The sequence below is a fragment of the Lissotriton vulgaris genome, chromosome 12 (assembly GCF_964263255.1).
Source record: "Lissotriton vulgaris chromosome 12, aLisVul1.2, whole genome shotgun sequence".
Taxonomy (NCBI): Eukaryota; Metazoa; Chordata; class Amphibia; order Caudata; family Salamandridae; genus Lissotriton; species Lissotriton vulgaris.
In genome coordinates, this window is record NC_141700.1 from 291405403 (window position 1) to 291427280 (window position 21878).

The window sequence follows — 21878 nt, forward strand, 5'->3', positions numbered from 1 at the left end:
GGCATTTTTCTGGGGCATAGCCTATTTTTGCTATTTTTTGTGCTTTCAACCTCCTGCCAGTTAATGGTAACAATGGTTATGAAAGCTATACATTTTTGAAAAGTAGACAACATTTTGAATTCAGCAAGGGGTCATTTATATAGATCCTTCAAGGTTTTCGTATAGAAACTAACAGTTGAAAATAGAAAAAATTGAAAATAACTCCATATATTCTTTTGCCAGGGTTACCACAAAATTATGCACAGATGGCTGATCCAGTTGTGTAGGAACTTTGGCACAACACACTGTAAAGAAGCATTCAGGCTCCTAAAATATAATACTGAACTTTTTATTGTCTACTCAGTATCGCGTTTTTCAAGTTTCATATTGTGGGGAGGATGACATTTCTTAAACTTTAACCATGGACTAAGCTTTGTGATTAACCTTCTCACTGTTTTAAATTTCAAATGTATTTTTAATTCAAAATTGTTTTTATACTGGCATTTAGCTTTTTAAAACTGTTTTAGCATTGTTTAAATGTATATGTGCTTGTTCTTTTATGGTGTATACACCAAAATAAAGAAATTATGATGATGATGAAAATAAGTTTAAAAAAACAGTAATTTGCGCCAATGTTTTCACCTGTAACTTCTACTAAGTATGACAGATGTTTGAAAGCAATATACGCTACATCCGCTGGACTCTTCAGGTTGTGGGGATATATAGGACTTGTAGGTTCACCAAGAACCTGACGAACCCAGAGCCAATAACTGAGCAGCGTCTTTTTATTGTGTGCCAGGTATATAGAATTTTATTTGGAAAAATATAAGCAGGAAAAATCGGTATGACAGTCACTTATGTATTACTGAAATGGGAACAAAATATAGAGTTCAGAAACAGTAGCTATTTGCACATCTCTGAAATTGTGGGTACCCATACCAGCATGTGAATTATAGCTCATTTTTCAAAGTGACTTATTTTTTACACATTGTCTTACATATAGAAGACAGAAATGCATTGAAAGTTAATAGATAATAACAGTTGCTCCACAATTTTGTGTTCCCCTAAGTCTCCCAATAAAAATGATACTTCACTTGTATTGGTAGGTGTAGTGGCCGCAACAGGAAACGGCCCAAAACGCAACGTGGACACACCACATTTTCACAGTGAAAACAGACCCTTTTTTTTGCAAAGTGCCTAGCTGTTGATTTTGAACCCTAGCTCTGCCGGCACCTAGGGAAACCTAGCAAACCTATACATTTTTGAAAACTAGACACCCAGGGGAATCCAGGATCGGGTGACTTGTTTGGCTATCACCAGGTTCTGTTACCCAGAATCCCTTGCAAACCTCAAACTTTGTAAAAAAAAACAACTAATTTTCCTCACATTTCTGTGGTGGAAAGTTCTTGAATCTGCGTGGATCCAGAACATTCCAACTACCCCACATTCCCCAAAGTCTTCTGAGAAAAATGGTATCTCACGTGTGTAGGTAGGCCTAGTGCCTGTGACAGGTACAAGCCAAAACACAATGTGGACACACCACACTTCCACAGTGAAAACTGACCCTTTTTTTGCTAAGTGCCTAGCTGTAGATTTTGAACCCTAGCTCTGCTTGCACCTAAGGAAACCTAGCAAACCTATAATTTTTTAAAAACTAGGCACCCAGGGAAATCCAGAATAGGGTGACTTTTCTGGATTTCACCAGGTTCTGTTACCCAGAATCCCTTGCGAACCTCAAAATTTGTCCCCAAAAAAACATTTTCCTCATATTTCTGTGGAGGAAAGTTCTGGAATCTGCGTGAATCCACAAAATTCCACCCACCCCGCATTCCCCAAAGACGTCCAAGAAAAATGGTACCTCACTTGTGTGGGTAGGCCTAGTGCCCGTGACAGGAAATGGCCCAAAACGCAACATTGACACACTACATTTCCACAGTGAAAACTGACCCTTTTTTACCAAAGTGCCTAGCTGTAGATTTTGAACCCTAGCTCTGCCGGCACCTAGGGAAACCTAGCAAACCTATATATTTTTTTAAACTAGACACCCATGGAAATCTATGATGGAGTGGCTTGTCTGGCTCTCACCAGGTTCTGTTACCCAGAATCCCTTACAAACCTAAAACTTTGTCAAAAACATATTTTCCTCACATTTCTGTGGTGGAAGGCTCTGGAATCTGTGTGGATCCACAAAATTTCACCCGTCCGGCATCCCCCAAAGTCTTCCGAGAAAAACGGTACCTCACTTGTATGGGCAAGCCAAGTGCCAGCGACAGGAAACGGCCCAACACACAACGTGGACACCACATTTTTTTGCAAAGTGCCGAGCTGTAGATTTTGAACCCTAGCTCTGCAGACACCTAGGGAAACCTAGCAAACCTATAGATTTTTTTAAACTGGACACCCAGGAGAATCCAGGATGGGGTGACGTGTCCGGCTCTCACTAGAGTCTGTTACCCAGAATCCTTTGCAAACCTCAAACTTTGTAAAAAAACAAACACATTTTCCTCACATTTCTGTTGTGGAAAGTCTGGAATCTGCGTAGATCCACATATTTCCTACCACCCAGCGTTCCCCCTGGTCTTCTGATAAAAATGGTACCTCATTCATGTGGGTGCCTCAAGTACCCACGATAGGCAAGGGCCCAAAATGTATTGAGGAGATATCAAAATGACCAATCAGAAAACAACCTGGCTTTGCAAGGGGAGTCACCAGGGTTGTTGGCCCCAGGCTCGGTGGCCATCTTTGGAAATTACCAAACCCACATATTTCTGAAAACTAGACACCTGGGGAAGTCCAGCAAGGTATGACCTGCATGGGCCCCCCAACGTTTTTCTACCCAGAATACCTGCAAACCTCATATTTTGCTGGAAAAATCACTTTTTCTCAAATTTCTGTGTGGGAAAGTTCTGGAATCTGCCTGAATCCACAAAATTCCTACCACCCAGCGATCACTTATGGTCTCCCGATAAAAATGGTACCTCACTCATGTGGGTGCCCCAAGTACCCACGATAGGCAAGGGCCCAAAACGTATTGAGCAGACATCAAAATGACCTATCACAAAACAACCTGGTTTTCAAAGGGGAGTCACCTGGGTTTTTGGCCGCAGGCTTGGTGGCCATCTTGGGAAAAGTTGGACTTGGTCCTTCTGGCAGGTTCACCCCTGAACTTTTTGCCTTTTAGTGTTACATAATTATAATGATTTCTGGTATTTGCGCACTTTTGCACTGTGGCGCAGTGTAAAGTGCGTGCGCTCTCTGAGTGGGTGTGTGAGATTGGCCTGCCCTCCCCTAGGAATGCATGGGGAATGTGTGTGTCCCTGGTAATTCCTGATGCGTGGGGAGTGCAAGGTTGAGTTTGGTATGTGCGAACTTGTGAGATTGAATGCTGCGCGATGATGTGTGCGGCGTTCATATGTCTAGTGTGGAAGTGCAACTTCTAGAAGTTGGCCTGTCTGTGCAGTGAATGTGCTGGCTTGTGAATGGCTGGAGCTGGCTGGTGTTCCAGGCTCCTGGAGTCTGGGTGGGTCTGCCCCGGTGGTGAATGGGGAGAGCTGCATGTTGATGGCAGGGAGGGGCTGCACCTGGGACCTGAATAGGGCTGGGCTTTCCCCACACAATGCTGGCTCCGCCCCCTGAGGTGTGTCTAATGACCCTAGCCTGGCCAGTGAATAGTGAGAGGGGCTGAGCCCATCAGAGTGCTCCCAAACCAGCTGCGTCTGGTTTTGCCCCCACCCTACACCCTTTAGACAAAGAAATTGTGTGTATAAAAAGAGGCTGTGACCTCTTGTAAAATGTTCTTGTTTCCTGACTAGAATCTACCAGGGGCGTGCTGCTGCTGGGGCCCAGGGGAAGGCTTGCCTCCCTGGGCCCTGCCCAGCCCCAGGATGCCCTGGATGCTGGAGGACTCTTTGGGATCCCTCTGCCTTTCCTGGAATGATTGGGGACTTTGCTTTGCCCTGGAACCCCTTGTGCCTCTTTTTCCCCTTGTGGATTACTTTTGGTGTTGCCCAGGCTTGTTCAGCCTGCCCAGCGCTGTGGGAGCGCTTTTACTTTCTTTTATAGGGGAGAACATGGGGGCTACGCCGCCCTGATGCTGCAGCACCGGGCTGAGGGAATCCCCCCCTTCTAGGGATTCCCCTCCTCCCATACTTCGCAGGAGCCTACCCTGCATTGTGCCCGAGTCTCGTTATTTTTTTAATTAAGTGTGCCACCGCTTTTTATAGGTGCTTTAGCGGGTGCCCACCCCGCTTCTAGTCAAGTCAAGTCAAGTCAAGAGATTTATATAGCGCGCTACATACCCAGAGGGTCTCAAGGCGCTTGAAGAAGGGTGGGGAATTACTTGTCGAATATCCACGTTTTAGGTTGCTTTCTGAATGCTAGGTGGTTCTGAGTAAGGCGAAGGTGAGTGGGAAGTGAGTTCCAGGTTTTAGCTGCCAGGTAGGAGAAGGATCTACCTCCCATGGTGGTTTTGTTGATGCGAGGTACAGTGGCAAGGGCTTGGTTGGAGGATCGTAGCTGGCGGGAGGGGGTGTAGAAGGACAGTCGTGTGTTGAGGCATTCGGGTCCAATTTCGTAAAGTGCTTTGTGTGCGTGGGTTAGGAGGCGGAATCCTCTTATTGACGGGGAGCCAGTGGAGGTTTTTCAGGTGACCAGAGATGTGTTCTTTACGCGGGATGTCTAATATGAGCCTGGCTGAGGCGTTCTGGATGCGTTGGAGTTTTTTCTGGAGTTTTGCGGTGGTACCGGCGTATAGGGTGTTTCCGTAGTCTAGGCGGCTCGTGACCAGTGCGTGGGTGACCGTTTTTCTAGTTTCGGTGGGTATCCAGCGAAATGTTTTTTTGAGCATGCGGAGAATGTTGAAGCAAGATGAAGAAACGGCGTTGACTTGTCTGTTCATCGAGAGTGAGGAATCCAGGATGACGCCCAGGTTCCGTGCGTGGTCCATCGGGATGGGTGCTTTTCCAAGGGCCTCTGGCCACCAAGAGTCATCCCAGGCGGAGGGGGAGGTGCCTAGGATGAGGACTTCTGTTTTGTCTGAGTTCAGTTTCAGACGGCTGTGCTTCATCCATTCGGCTACTTCTTTCATTCCTTCATGCAGGTTGGTTTTGGCAGTGTTAGGGTCTCTGGTGAGTGATAGGATCAGTTGAGTGTCATCGGCGTAGGAGATGATGTTGAGGTTGTGTTGGCGTGCGATGACCGCGAGGGGGCTCATGTATACGTTGAAGAGGGTGGGGCTGAGTGAAGATCCTTGTGGTACGCCGCAGATGACTTCAGTGGCCTCTGACTTGAATGGTGGAAGGCGGACTCTCTGTGTTCTTCCGGTGAGGAACGAGGTGATCCATTCCAGTGCATTTCCTTGGATTCCGATGTTTCTGAGGCGTTGTAAAAGGGTGCTATGACAGACTGTGTCGAAGGCTGCGGAGAGGTCGAGGAGGATGAGGGCGACTGTGTCTCCATTGTCCAGTAGAGTTCGAATGTCGTCTGTTGCTGCGATGAGGGCGGTTTCAGTGCTGTGCTTGGCTCGGAAGCCGGACTGTGAGGAGTCGAGGGATTTGTTGGTTTCGAGGAAGGCGGCGAGCTGGATGTTGACCGCTTTCTCGATGACTTTGGCCGGGAATGGAAGGAGCGAGATAGGGCGGTAATTTTTGAGTTCGTGGGGTCAGCTGTGGGTTTCTTCAGGAGGGCGCTGAGTTCGGCATGTTTCCAACTTTCCGGGAAGGTTGCGGAGTTGAGGGAGCAGTTGATGACGTCTCGGAGGTGCGGTGCTATAATGGAGTCTGCTTTGTTAAAGATGTGGTGAGGGCATGGGTCTGTGGGGGATCCTGAGTGGATAGAGTTCATCAGACGGATGGTGTCCTCAGTGGAGATTGGGTTCCAGTCATTGAGGATGTTCAAGGGGGGTGGGGGTCCTGCAGAGGGTTGGGTGGGTTGGTCTTCGGGTCGGTTGTCGAAGCTGTTGTGGATGTCTGCAATTTTGTTGTGGAAGAATGAGGCTAGGGAGTCGCAGAGGGCTTGAGAGGGGGTGATGTCGTTGGAGTTGGCTGAGGGGTTGGTAAATTCCTTGACGATGTTGAATAATTCCTTGCTGTTGTGGGCGTTGCTATCTAGTCGGTCCTTGAAAGCGGCTTTCTTGGTATTCCGGATCAGTTGGTGGTGTATGCGGGTGGCGTTTTTGAAGGCGTCCTTGGTGCTTGTGTTTGGGTCTTTTTTCCAGGCCTTCTCAAGGGAGCGACAGAGTTTCTTGGATTTCTTAAGATCATCGGGAGCCTACCCCTCAAATTATGCCCCCAAAGATGCCGCCGCCCGCGGCCCGCCTGACTGTGGGCGGTGCCGCAGAACGGAAGTGACGCGTGCGGCCGAAAGTGAGATTGCCAGCGAGGAGGTCGGGAACCCACCCCGCCTCCTCGAAGCCCCCAGAGAAGAAGCAAAGTCCTCCCGTGGCCCGGGGCTCCCGTGAGCTGTGGAGAGCCCCGGGGCCGCCAGCCGGGAAGAGGACGCATCGTGAGTGGTATGGGGCTCCCATGCGATGGAGGGAGCCCCGGGAGAAGTGTTCAACCTGTTGCCGGGGCGCTGCCTGATGCGACCCGGAAGATAAGGAGGGAGGCGGGCCAGCGCCACGTCACGTCCGGAGCCTCGCGGGCTCCCGTTCTCAAGTCCCGGTCCCGAGACGGGGGACCGGGTGAAGAGGCGCCTGTTGCGCCCCCCTCCAGGAGCGAGATAGTCGGGCCGAGCTCCCCAGAGTGAGCCACAGAGACCGCCTGTCGCCGGAGGAGAGGAGAGCAACCCGGTGAGTGAAAACGGGCTGGGTGTAGCTCCGTCCATGTTGTGGTGCCTTGGGAGGAACAGTGGTGTCCCGGCCTATTTTCCCGAGCCGCCCCCGCCTTCTAGGGGGTTGCTCCGACATGGGGGAATTTGCGTTTCCGCTCCCCGAGGGAGCAGATGGAGGCTTGTGGTGCCAGTGAGGGCACCGAGTCAGAGCGGCCCTGGGTACGCAGTGGGCCGCTCCAACCTTGCCATGGGAGGGTCAGAGGGGCCCGTGTTTTTGCCCTGAAGCCCCCATTCCAAAAGTCCCCATGAGGGGCTTGGCACCATTCTATTCTTCAGAGCCCCGTGGCTCCAACAAAGCCCCCATTAGTTTCAGAGCCTTGATGGCTCCGGGGGCACAGTTGATTTTCGGGCCTAGAGGGCTCCGAAATGCACCTAAGTTTGTTCCAGAGCCAAGAGGGCTCCAACAGTTGGCGCAGTTTTGTCCTAGGGCCAGTGAGGGCCCTGTCGCAATTTTGCTGATTCCCAGCTGCCCCGCAATTAGTGGGCAGCTGCACCATTTAGGATCCTTTTCTTAGGGGACATGTACTTTGGACTTAGGAGTGAGTCGCACTCCTTCATCCCTACCTTGGCCTTCCCCAGCTGCGCAGCACTTAGTACCAGCTGCAGCGTTTAGGCCCTGTTCTGTCCCTGTCCTCATCTGCCCAGCAAGTAGTGGGCAGCTGCTACGTTTAGGTATTGGCGCAGTGGCGCAACCTCGACTTTAATATGATTTATGTGCTACATGTGATTTCTGCGCTAATGTGAGTTATGTGCTATTATGATTCATGAGCTAATGCTTGGGGTGTTAGGAAATGTTCTGTGTGTAGTATGTTTTGCGCACCCTGTGTTCTGACACCTCTGAATGTGTTATGCATCATGTGTCTTCCCCACACCGCTGAATGTGTTTTTATGCATCATGTGTGAAGCTTCTGGCCCATACCCCTAAATATATTTTTATGCTTAGGTGGTTGTTTTTATCTAGTATGGGTTATACTAGGGTGTTCATGGTTCCTTGCGTGATATTTTCCTAGGGTGGTTAGGGTTGCGTAGGTGGTACTTACCTTTTTCCAGTGGTTAATGGTTGTGTGCTACATTTGCTATTTGGTGCTACAATTGCTATGTTCTAAGTGCTATGTCTACAAAGTGCTATTTCTAATAGGTGCTAGTTCTAAAAGTGCTTATTCCTGACAGTGGTCCATGTGGCCCTGTCCCATGTATATAATCCCCTGTAAATTCTGCCCGTGCATCTGGCACATTGTAAAGTGTCTGTTTACTATCTAATGTGTTTTGTAATACAAAGGCTATTTTTACATATACCTTGTGTGGAGTTCCTTTTGTGGGGGGCCTGGGATGTTGTTGCTGGTGGGTGCATGCGCAAATACCTAACTTACATTGCCTCCGGGGTAAGCCTTACTGCTCGTGTCATGCTACCAAGGGGGTGAGCAGGGGTTATCTTGGCGTGTAACTTCCTTGCTCTGACTAGAGTGGTGGTTTCTGCCTGACTTTGGCGCAAGCCTCAGTCAACCAGAAATCCCATTTCTAACAGGAAATCTACTAAACCCACACATTTCTAATAACTAGACACCTGGGGGAGTCCAGCCAGGTATGGCTTGCGTGGGTCCCCCAACGTTTTCCTATCCAGAATCCCCTGCAAACCTCAAATTTACCTGTAAAAATCACTTTTTCTCAAATTTCTGTATGGGAAAGTTCTGGAATCTGCATGGATCCTCAAATTTCCTACAAGCCAGCGGTCCCTAAAGGTCTCCCAATAAAAATGGTACCTCACTCACTTGGGTGGGTTAAGTACCGGCGACAGGCAAGGGCCCAAAACGTATTGAGGAGACTTCGAAATGACCTATCACAAAACAATCTGGTTTTCCAAGGGGGGGTCACCTCGGATTTTGGCCCCGGGCTCGGTGGCCATCTTAGGAAACCTACCAAACTCACACATTTCTGAAAACTAGAGATACGGGAGAGTCCAGCGAGGTATGGCTTGCGTGAACTTCCCAATGTTTTCCTACCCAGAATCCGCAGCAGACCTCACATTTAGCTGAAAAAAATCAAATTTTTCTCAAATTTCTGTGTGGGAAAGTTCTGGAATCTCAGCGGATCCACAAATTTCGTATATCCCAGCATTCTCCCAGGTCTCCCGATAAAAATGGTATCTCACTCGCGTGGGTGGGTCAAGTACCCACGACAAACAATGGCCCAAAATGTATTGAGGAGACATCAAAATTACCTATCACAAAACAACTTGGTTTTGCAAGGGGTATCCTGCGTTGTTGGCCCTGGGCCACGCGGTCACCTTGGGAAACTACCAAACCCACATATTTCTGAAAACTAGAAACTCGGGGGAGTCCAGCGAGGTATGGCTTGCGTGCATCCCCCAACGTTTTCCTACCCAGAATCCCCTGCAAATCTCAAATTTTGCTGAAAAACCACATTTTCTACATATTTTTGTGTGGAATCACCATGCCAGCACAAATGTCCTACCCCATAGTGTTCTCCTTAGTCTCCCGAGTAAAATACCTCACTTGTGTGGGTGTCCAATGCAGACTTGGCTAAAAACGTATTTAAAGAAATGTAGCGCTTAGAATTCACGGTGCTATACTCTTAATCCCTAAGTTTTGGGCTCTTTCCAGTCAGGAGCCCCTGCCTCACCCACACAAGTGAGGTATCATTTTACTCGGGAGACTGAGGGGAACGCTATGGGGTAGGACATTTGTGCCGGCATGGTGATAACACCCAAAAATATGTGGAAAATGTGGGTTTTATCAGCTTGAGGTTTGCAGGGGATTCTGGGTAGGAAAACGTTGGGGGATCCAAGCAAGCCATACCTTCCTGGACTCCCCCGGGTCTCTAGTTTTCAGAAATGTGTAGGTTTGGTAGGTTTCCCTAGATGTCCGCCAAGCCCAGGACCAAATACTCACATGACCCCCTTGCAAAACCAGGTCATTTTTGGAGACATAGGGGGCATCTGTGTTTTTTTGGTCCTGGGGTCGGCAGCCATCTAGGAAAACCTACCAAACTCACACATTTCTGAAAACTAGAGACCCAGGGAAGTCTAGGGAGGTATGGCTCGCATGGATTCCCCAACGTTTCCCCACCCAGAATCCCCTGCAAACCTCATATTTTGATGAAAAAAATCAAACTTTTCTCAAATTTCTGTGGGTGGTAGTTCTGGAATCTGCGTGGATCCACATATTTCCTACCACCCAGTGTTCCCACAGGTCTCCGAATAAAAATGGTACCTCGCTCACGGGGGTGGGTCAAGTACCTGTGACAGGCAAGGGCCAAAACGTATTGAGGAGACATCAAAATAACCTATCACAAAACATTCTGGTTTTGCAAGGGGGGGGTCACCTGGGTTTTTGGCCACCGGCCTCGGTGGCTATCTTGGGAAACCTACCAAACAATCACATTTATGAAAACTAGACACCCAGGGGAGTTCAGCGAGGAGTGGCTTGCGTGGGTCTCCCAACGTTTTCCTACCCAGAATCCCCTGCAAACCTCAAATTTTGCTGAAAATATCAAATTTCTCACACATTTCTGTGTGGAAAAGTTGTGGGATCACCGGGCAGATACAAATGTCCTACCACCCAGCATTCCCCTTGTTCACCCAAGTAAAATGAACACTGTGAGGTAGGACATTTGAGCTGCCAAGGTGATTCCACCAAAAATGTAAAGCAAAAGTGATTTTTAAGCTACATTTGCAATCAATCAAATTTCCAAAAAGGGTAAGCATTATTTGTGTGCAAAGTGAAATTCATGCTCAAATGAGCGAGATAGACATTGGCCTTGACAATTCACAATGTTCAAAGAAACAAAAAAAATTCTGCAAAAACAGGTGACGGTGCTACTAAATATTTTATAAGTCTACAATCATTTTTAAACCGTACACACTTAGTCAAAACTAGCATTAAGCTTGTGCCCTCAAAATGATCAATTATTTTTGGGCAATAATGCCATTCTTATACGCTAAACAGAGCGACAATAGTGCAAAATACTTTTACCATTATACAGGATGCTATTATACAAGGTAGGTGTTAATTGTATGCACAATACCTTCTATTATATTGAGGGTAAACGATAACAGAGCAAACTCAGCATAACCATTCCATATCACTAGTGTGGTAGACAATCCTCCTCTATTAACTGTCCATAGACAATGGACAGTAATTTCCTTACAGCATAGCACAACTGTATATTATCACATATAAAAATTAATAGCATTAAATCCTTTGTATGGTGGACCTGTGTCATTCTAAAGGCAGGTGGCATCAACATGGCTTAAAGTTAAAAAAAACCAACATATGACGTGGTAATAAAAATAAGTGCTATGACGTAGCCAGCATGGACGGCATCATAGCGTTTCTTTCTTACTAGAAGCCATGTTGCACAGCAAATCAACTGCTGTGCAACATGCAAACAAATTTGACAAAGTCAATAGGTGAACCCAATTGGCTTTGCCCGTGCTTGTTCTTCTGCTTTCCCTGCTGATGCGCACAATGCAGTTGGTATTCTGCTGCTTTCAAATCCATCGAAATAAACTACACACCTGTGTAAGATTGTTTGTCTACTGATAAAAGCTTTTTTAAACATTAAGCAAAAATATATTTTTAGGGTCCCCATCCAAGGTAATCTCTATTGTTTTTATTGCGAACAGAGGAGCTACAATCATATCTCGGGTAGTTTCATTAGGATGCTGGCATAGGCCTCCTCTGGAGGCGATGTCATGCCCAGGCAAGGGGCATTAGGACCCTGGGGATAAGGATGTGGGGAGGGGACACCAGACACCACATCCGGTCAAGGGGCAGGGGAGGGACATTCTAGAGAAAGGGGACCAGAGGCAGGACTTAAGCGTTGTTGTCCCATGAAGAGATAATAAAGATACCTGAGCACAGAAAGCGTGTCGCATGATCCTTGGGGGACTGTCACAATATCACAACTGGCGACGAAGCGAAGAACCGACGTGTGTGTCGCCTGCCTCGCGGTCTGAAAACCAGGAGCCCACCCTGGATCGCGTTGTGTGGAATAAGAGAATTGCAGCGAAGCCAGGAGCCCACCCTGGTTCGCGCCATTGTGAGAAGCAACGACGCGGGAGCCCACCCCGAGCGCTGCAAAGAAAATCCTGAATGCCCGGTAAGCGCCTAGCGTGAGCGCGAGAAGCGCGAGATTTAAAGTACAAGTGGCGCGAGCTCTCGTGAGAGTCTCGGCGGCCATCTTAAAGACAGGCAAAAGAGCCAATCAGAGCGCGAGGACAACGAGCGGCCATTTTGGGACCAGGCAACACTCTGATTGGTCCCGAAGTCTCGTGAGAGTCTCGGCGGCCATTTTGAAATCAGGCGAGAGGACCAATAGGAAGGCGGAAAGGGCCGGCGGCCATTTTGAAACCAGGCAAAGTCGCAAAGAGAGGAAAAAGTGCTGAGAAAAGCACCAAAGACATAAAAAAAAGTGCCGGGAAGAGCACCACAAGGGCGAAGAACAAGCCCTAACAAAGAAAAAAAAAAGGAAATGACAAAGACATAATAATAAAGAACAGAAGACAATAGAAAAAGGCACAAAGAGATGCCAAAAAGGAAATAACAAATAGAACAAGGAATATATAGTGGGGCATAGATAGTGACAGCAAGAAGGAAAGCACAAGAACACAGAAATAAGAAATGGCAGAGCCAAGGAGCGAAAGGCAGAGCGCCCAATATCACAGACCTCTCCCATTCAACCTCTCAGAGCCACAAGTGGGGATAAGATGGGAGCGATGGGTCAAGAGATTTGAGAGATACAAGGAGGCCACTGACGTCACGGAGGCCAAGCAATTAGGTCTGTTCCTCAACCTCGTGGGCGATGATGTAGATGACCTACTAGTGACCTTACCAGAAAACGAGACATCAACGTACAAAGACCTAATAAAGTTCCTGTAGGAGGGTGGATACCTGACTATGGTTACCCCAGATTTTTTGCCTAGTGTTTAGCTGGTTTCCGACTTAGTTGGCCTGGGATCCTGCTAATCAGGGACCCAGGCTATCTGCTCTCTCTGTAAAATGGACTCCATGCACCCTAGGTGCATAACCAAATTGGTACTGGACACCTTGTCAGTCCCTGTACAGAGCACTATAGGTGCCCAGGGCATAGGTGCATCCAAGGCCTACCAGGGGCTGCAGCATATCTTTTGCCACCCCTGGATGGTTCTTAAATTGACACAACTGGCTGATCACTCAGCTGGGGCAAGGTCGTGTAATCACCCCTTGCTTAGATATAGTATACCTATATCTATCCTTAAAACTGGACACATATATACCTATAAGTCACTCCTATGGCAGGCCTTAACAATCCTGGAGGCAGAGTGCTTGGTTTTATGTGAGATGGTGCTCTAGCATGAGCTGAGCCTGTCTGCAGCTGTCGGGACCAATTCCCTTAGCTGTTCTCGGATATTGCCATACCATATACTCTTAAGTGCATTATAATCCATCGTGGTTATGTGCTAACTTTGGTTTGGCTTTATCAAAACATGTTGTGTAAGGTGTCATACGATTTGGAATACTACCCCCTCGCCAGTTCTGGCGACGGGGGTAGCATTCCACCCTTCTAGAGGGAGAAGACATGTTACTTTGCTAAAACGCGGTTGATTTTAAAAAGAGCCTCAGCATCACAAAATGGACGCTTGGCCACAGACACAAGTCTGGCCTCCTACTGCTGACCGAAACTTGGCAGGGGAGGCGTGGACAAAGGGTTTCCTGTCACAGGGAGATGTCACACCACCCCAGACAGGAGATAGTGGATTGTTGCAGGGAGGTTTGAATGAAACCAGACACTGCCTGGGGAGCACAAGGCTTCTCCTTGCATAATCCGGTCAAACCGGTTCTGGGGCACACCAGCCCCAGTCCTGGCGCGAAACTGGACAAAGGGAAAGGGGTGTAACCACCCCTCTCCCTGGTCCCACCCATAGTAGGGACGTTACAGGTAATCCAGCCCACTAGATTGGAATAAAGGTGGGAGCAGTGCCAGCGCACATCAGATTATCCTGAACGAAACTTAGAAAAATACTTCTGGACCCTTCGACATCCCACTCGCCGTGAAAGACTGAAGAATCTCCCTTGTGGTCAAGGGGTGACCACCCTGTGCAAACAGGCACCATCCAACGCTTCACCGTTTGCTTTGCTGCAGTTCCCGCCGGAACTCGAGCGGCAGAGATCGACAAGACCAGCTTCCCTAGACTCCTCACAGCCCGATCCAAAGTCCCAGCAGAGCTGAGACCCGTGGAGGCGACGTGGAGCCGGCCATCTTGGAAAAACCACGAGGTGCTGACCGTGCAGCTTCTGAGGCCACCTCGAAGCTGTGCATTGGGGTTTGAGAAGCCCCAGCCCCGAGCAGCTTTTGCACTGAAGCTCACCCCTCTATACTCTCCGAGTACTGCGTGGGGCCCTTCTGCACTTTTCTGCTCGACGCGTTGGTCCGGTCGCTTGCCCGTTGGCTAGTGGCCCCAGAACCGACGAACCTTTGAAACTAACTTGTGAGTCTGGTTGCTCCGGACTTGCCCTCGCTTCCCTGAAAAGGAGCCACCGCTCTGACCCTTCTGGTCCGAGTAAGAAGCGATCTTCAAATCCTGCGTGGGTTGCGCTTGCCGAGGTTTGTTTCCTCCAATCCGGAAGCCAACACCGCCGACAGCGAGAGCCTTTGTGGGACAGCTCGTGATCCACTCCTGGATATCCTCGGTCCCCCAGAGTCCACGTGGCAGCGGAGACAAGCTTCACAACAACCACCTGATTGCGCCCGACATTGCCTGGTTCCTTCCTGGTTCCTCCCTGGTCACTGCAAAGTGACCCAGACTCTGTCCCCTCTGCTTTCAGGTACCCTTCAGCTTCGATCCACCCTTGGATTGCACCGGACACTTCTCCTCTGGCCGCCTGCATCATCATCATCTACAGGCTCCATAGATCTACACGACGAAAGCCGACACGACTTTGCACCTGTGCACCCGCTTCCTGTGGGTGAGGTAACACTTGAACGCCGGTGCTCCTGTATTGATATACACCTCTAGTGTCTAAGTCTAAAGTTTGGTACTTCTAGGTCAGTCGGAAGACTCTTAAAACAGTAACTCGATAACTTTTACGCACCATTGACTTTGTATTGGTGCATGTGGGTGCTTTAAGCGCTGCACCAGACTCCCGCGGGCTTTTCCCGACTTCAGCATTGCTAGTCCCGACTGGTCCCAGCGATTCCCCAGGCCCTAGGCCTGACCACTGTTCGATTAGTGATACTTATACCACTATTTTAGAATATGGTTTGAGTGGCCCCTGGGCCTCATCCATAATTGTGCAACTTTCATATGTTTTACTGTGCTTTTGTTTAAACGCTTGTGCCTCTGCACTCATAAAGAGTACAGAGGATTATTCTAGTAATAAATACATATATTTTTATAATATATAACTTGTGTGGTCTCCTTTGATTTGATATTACAGGATTGTGATTGGTAAAACAGCTTGCTTAACATGCCCTCTTGAGTTAAGCCTTTAAGGCTGCTTAGTCCATGCTTCCCTTAGGATAGCTTGTCTATAAGGTTGACTTACAACCAGACACCATAAGGGATTGTTTGGACTGATACAAGGTGCCCCCAGAATTGGAGACATCATATATCAGGCCAACTTCTCACATTGGTGCGCAGCGGTGCGGATTTGAGCTTGCTGTTGTTTTACCATTGCAATCTTTTTATCAAATTGAAAGATCACATCAAGTACCTTAGGTACATATAAACAAAGCTTACATATTTAAGTTCTACTGAACTTAGTAGTTGTAGATCAAAGGGCTTAGCACACCCTGCCTACAACTCACTAGCAAGGTACAGCAGGAAACCACTTAGTGTAGGTAAGTGCACCACTTACACCTTACTAGTAGTCATGCCTGGCACAGGTGAAGCTTCTGGCTCTCAACCTGTGGTTTTTTTTTTTTTTTTTGGTGTTCAAACTGCTTTATTGATAAGAGCACATAAGGATACACAGCTTGAGGTGCCTACAACCCGGAGGCCGGCAGCAATAGTGGAGCAACAATACACAGCCTTGTAGCCGGCATCCCGGGGGCCCGGCGGCACATTACAGGGAAAAAGCTCTGTACAGCGCTGTCCGGCGGGGCAGGCCAAGGAAGGATGTACTGCAGCCGAACAGGTTTTGTGTGAGCAAGAAGAGAATCTCACTCCTAATTTTTGTAACGAGTAGAACAAGGAAAAGAAAAAGAGAAAACCCCAACTGTTCAACGAGGTTACGTGTGTGCAGTGGTGCGTTACAGTGCGATTACAATGTACGATAGTGGTGTAGTGTGGTGGTACCGCCAGGCGCCAGTGCGTGGGGCGGTGAATGTCCAGAGTTCAAGGACCTAAGGCATTGGTAGTCCGTGGGGCGAAGGTGCAGAGCTGCCAGTGGTATGCAGGACAGCACCCTCTAGAGGAGGGGGGGGATATCCAGTGGCTCGTCGGAAGGGGAGGATGGTCGCAGGAGGGGGAGGCGAGGGGGGGCTGTACCGTGGAGGCTAGTGCCACACCTTCCTTGAGGAGACTGCAGGGGCACAGGGGACCCACAGGTGGAGGAAAACAGCGTGTGTCATGTACAGCCAGGTAGCAATAAGGTGAACAATAGTGCTAATGGGATTGGGAAGCAGTGAGCCCATCGCCCGACGTTGTGTCATCATCCAAGCGTTTGAGCAGGTAGTGTACCAGTGGGTCCCAAATATTCCTAGGTCTACTCGTGAGAGGCAATAATTCCGAAAAAGTGTTGTGCTGATCCTGGCAATATGTTAAGTGGCTCTCAACCTGTGTTGGTAGACCTTACCAAGGCCCTTCCAGCTATGACAAATTCAGCCATAAGGACTTGAGTCCCCTGTGCACTGCAAGGGGGCTGAGAAAGGGTCACAACCCTACCATTCCCATCCTGATAGGCATCCTGGAGAAGGATGATCTTGAGAAAGCTAGTACAGCTCCCTTAGGGTCAGGAGATGGAGTGAACCCCCCAGATACTGAGAACTCCACCCCAGAAGATGAGGTGGTAGACCCTGACTCAGAAGGTAATGAGTCAGATCAGGATCAAGGACATACCCAGGTACCAGTGGGGAGGCTTAGCCAAGCCAACTTGACCTACATAGGAATGGAGAGGGCGAGCACCTCCCCAGATCCTATAACATAATTCCCTCAGGTAATAGAAGAATGAGATCTCCCTCAAGGGACTCTCATATTTCTAGTGCCTCAAGGGAATCTCAAAGGGGAATGACTTCCCCCCAGAGAAAAGAACATAGGGCTAGAATGAGGGCTGTCCAACTCCAGATAGAGAGGGAAGAGGTAGCCCTGGCCTAAGCTAAACTTGCTTTGGCAAGGGAGCAAAAATTGTGTGGATTAGATTCCACTGGTGGCAGCAACATAATTCCCAAAGAGAAAGACAGGTCCTATGATACTAGAAACCTAACAAAGATTGTGCCCCCCTATAGGGAAGGGGATGACATCCACAAGTGGATAACTGCTCTGGAGAGAGCCTGCATGGTACAGCAGGTTCCTCAAGAACAGTGGGCAGCAATCTTATGGTACTCCTTTTCTGAGAAAGAGAGGGATAAGCTCCTCACTGTCAGACAGGAGGATGCTAAAAACTACAATGTCCTGAAAAGTGCTCTAATAGATGGGTTTGGCTTAACCACTGAACAATACAGGTTAAAGTTCAGAGACACCCAGAAGACACAGACTCAGGACTGGACTGATTTTGTAGATTGTGCTACTAAGGCTCTGGAGGGTTGGCTACATGGCAGCAAAGTATATGACTATACAGGATTGTATAATTTGATTATGAGGGAGCAGATCCTGAGTAATTGTCAGAACCAGCTTTTACACCAGCACCTGGTGGACTCAGATTTGACCTCTCCCCAAGAATTGGGAAAGAGGGCAGATAAATGGGTCAGAACCAGGATTAGGCCTAGAAATCAGGGAAATGACCAGAAGAAGGAGTCTACCAAGCCTCAAGAAAAAGGTGGGGATAAATCTCAAAACAAGACTTCCCCAGGGCCCCAAAATTCCAAGGAAACGGGTGGGACCCATGACACTTCCTCTACGGAGAAAAAGCCTTATTGCCATAACTGTAAAAAGCATGGCCATTGGAAAACTGACCCCAGTTGCCCTAAGGCCTGCAATAAGGAGAATATCCCTCCAAGTACAGCTCCAATACCTCCTGTTACTGGTAGCAGTAATCCCCCAGGAAGTGGGAGCACCCCCAGGAATCTGGGTGGGTTTACTTTTGGAGCACAGGTGGACTCTGGCCTACCCAGGTCCCCAACTACTCTTGTCTGTGAAAATGGCATGGGGTTTGGCAACTTCACTGATTGCCCAAACACTTTGAGCAAGTACAGACAAGAGCCCCTCATCAATGGTTTGAAAGTTGAGGCCTTTAGAGACACAGGGGCTAGCATCACCATGGTGGCTGAATGTCTAGTCCCCTCAAGGCAACTTATACCTAGTGCCACATACCAGGTAACAAACATTGATGGAATCCAAACCAATCATCCCATGGCAGTAGTAAATCTCAGCTGGGGAGGTGTCACTGGCCCAAAGAGAGTGGCAGTGTCAACAAACTTGCCTGTAGATTGTCTACTTGGAAATCTCAGCCTGGGCTGAGGTTGAACAACAAACCCATTCTAGAATGGTAAATGTCCATGGAAAGGTTAGCGGGGCTGTGTTGGCCACAGCCCCAACCCAAGATGTCCTTCCTGAAAAGGTTGGTAGAGCTGTGCAAGTCTCAGCCCCATCTTTAGCAGAAGCCCTTCCTGAACAAGCTAGCAGAGCTGTTATGATAACAGCCCATACCCAAACTTAGTCTCCTCCTGAAAAGGTTGGTGGGGCTGTGATGGCTACAGCCCAAACTCAAACTGATTCATGTGTTGTGAAGCCTGAAACTATGGATCACTCCACACAAACAGAGAGCATTGAGGAGGAAGAGAAATCTCCCTCCCACCAGACTTTAGGAACGGATCAGCCTCCTCAGGGAACTGATTTTACCCCTAATGAAGGAACTGCCCCAGAGGTGGTTAGGCCTAGCCTGACAGAGCCTCTGATGTCAGTGGACCCTTCTCAGGTGGGACCCAGTCTGGAGCAGGTAACCTGCCCCTCTCTACCTTGCCGTAGTTAGCCCAGGGCTGCAGAGGACAAGAAAGACAGTGAGTCCCAAAGGGCCCCCTGTCAAATAAAGCACCCCCATCAGCAGATTAGGGGCACCGAAGCTAGCAGCCCTAGCCAGGTAAAAACTTTAAACACTCCTGAGGGATCCCCTTAAAAGTAGTTAGGGACCTCCCACAGATGGATTCTGTTGGGCACAGCCAAACCTGGGACCCAAAGGGCCCAAACCTGAACTGTCCCTCCAGTAAGCCAACCAAAGGGACCCAGCCTCCAGCTTTAGGTAGCCAGAGGTTGACCCTGAGAGCACAGTGCAACTCAGTCAAGGAAAGAAAGGCACACATTGTGGAAGAGGATTGGAGGAAGCTGAGCCCTACATTAGTGGAGCCTCACTTCAGTACTCCAACTCAACCCCAGCCTTTTACTTTGCCTAAACACACCACAGGTAGTAGTTCCCAATGGTGGCGACCCTCAGACACCCCTAGGGTGAGGGATTACTTGGTGGACCATGACACAGGGGGTAACCATGCCAGTGCAGGTGATAGAGCGCGCAGGTCACCCGGCTCACCAAACTTTTCCACGCACTGGGCCCTGGCGTGATAGTTTCCAATGTTCACGTTTTACTACTGGGGTGAACCAGGCGATTTCACGCACGCTCCTATGAGTAATCGGTTGGGTGACTCTTACACCACATACTATTCATGTACCTGACTTACCACAGGCACATTACTCCTGACAGATCAGGAGCTAGCAGTGGATAGGTGATAAGGGTTTTCCTAAAAGAGAGAAGATTCTACTTTACACATTTGATACCTTTAATATTACTTTAATGTATAATGACCACAGACACCTTGATGGTTTTAAGGGTTTTATATAGTATAAGTTTAGGACGAAAATGCCATTACAAGCAGGCAAATGCACAGTAATACATCAATGATAAGTATTAGAACCAGAATGTAGCTCTGGATCAAAGTGAGTATCATAGAGTAAAAGGGAACACTATAGGGCATGAATCATAAGGAACACTTATTTAATACAGTTTACTCTATGGCAAAGACGTGAGGAAAAACTTAATGTGTGACCTAATAATTTTATACTATTTCCTAAACCTTATGCTATCTTACTAACTTCACGGCAACCATACTAAGGGAAAGGGAATAAGTGGAACAAGCTAGATAAACAGTCGGGTTTATCAATGTCCTATAGGAAGGGTAAAAGTGGAACATTTACTAATAATCAATTGCATGAAATTACATTCAAAAGAGATATGGAGAATATCACAGGCAAGATTGCTTTAATCAGAGAAGGAAAAGTTGCGGGTAATATAGACAGACACCTATGTCAATAGTTACCTAGGTGAGAATGAGGACTAACCCTGGCCACGGGTCAGTTGGGAAAGAACGGGACAAGGACCCTCAAGGATTCAGGGAATACCAGAAGGTGAGCAGGTACAGCTCATGGACAGTCAGGACAGGATACCCCTCAGGTCTGGGTCTGGACTGGGTTCACCAAGGCTCGACCAACCCCTCACAGCATCGGATGCAACGCCAGCGTTACCCCCTCTTCTGCACGGAATCCGCCAATAACCCCGATTGGGTTCTCGAATCTCCCAGCAAAGTGCTCCGCTTAGCACTTAGGACTAATTTCCACCCCTTGGAGTTTGTGGAAGGTTTCAGGCAGAATGCTCCGCAGCACTCTGTATCAGGCACCTATAGAGTTCGTAGGGTCAGTGACAGGTCTGCTACTCGGACAAGTCGGACAATTTCTCTAAGCTAAGCTAGGCTATATATACAGTTTTAAGTCCCCAAGACCACCCATAAATGTTGCAAAATGACAAAGTCCCATCTTCTGATTGGTCAAGGGAGGTGGTTTGGTCATAGTTACCACCTATACTACACGTGACATTCTCCCTCCCCCTAACACCTGGTTCCCAGGCCTACGTGTGGGAAAGTACAATAGTGAAGAAAAGATTTGCAACATTGTTGCACATTTAAAATAGAAATAGCACGTCTTCAAGGGCAAAGGTGCGCCTGGAAAGGACAGTCCCCTTTTCAAATGGCCAATCTGGTCAGGTTCCATTGCTGCACGTCCCAAATCTTTGGTCACATGATGAGGGATACGTCAGCTTCAAAAATGGATCCCATCCTTATTTCAAGGCCCTCATTTACGCGGTACATGAAAAGTAAGCGAAAACAAATTAATAACACAGAATAAAATGAATACACTGTACACCATGACCAACTACTCTAAATCCCTTATTTTATAATACTTGTAGCATTAAGAGTTAGTGCAGAAAAGATGCATAGACAAAAGCGGCTTAAGATAGCATGAAGCATGATTAGTGACAAGCGGCCATTTTAACAACAATGCGCATGTGCGAACTTTTCCCTCCAGATTGCGAGTGCGTCACATCACATGGGTATGACCGACGCATGCGCAGACTGGATTTCTGCAAAGCGGCCATTTTATTAATGTGCAAGCTTGATTACGATGAAAAACACATAGGCAAGCCTCCTAGGGACACCCGTGTGTTGGGGAAATACAAATAAATGACAAACAATCGGAGTTAGTACAGTTATGATTTAAGTCGAGGTTCATGAAGAGAGCAAGTCGCGTTACGTGCGAATCCTTGCTCCATCAATCCCCTCTTTGATGATATTTACTATCATCACTACACATGAAAACAGATGCCAACTTCATTCATCAAATTCATCCATCTCAACCTCAATGAACTTATTGTTGAGTTTTCTCTCCGCCTCCCTGTGTGTATGATTGTTCTTTATTTTCTTATATATCTGGTTTCTTAATTCTTCTAATTCTAAGTCTTCAGCCTTTCGCTTTCCTCTTTTATTCACTACATATTTTCTGCATTTCTGACATTTGCAACAGATGAATATGATCAGAACAATCACACCTATTCCAGCTAGTGGCATCAATATTTTCCATAGGAGACTTTTAC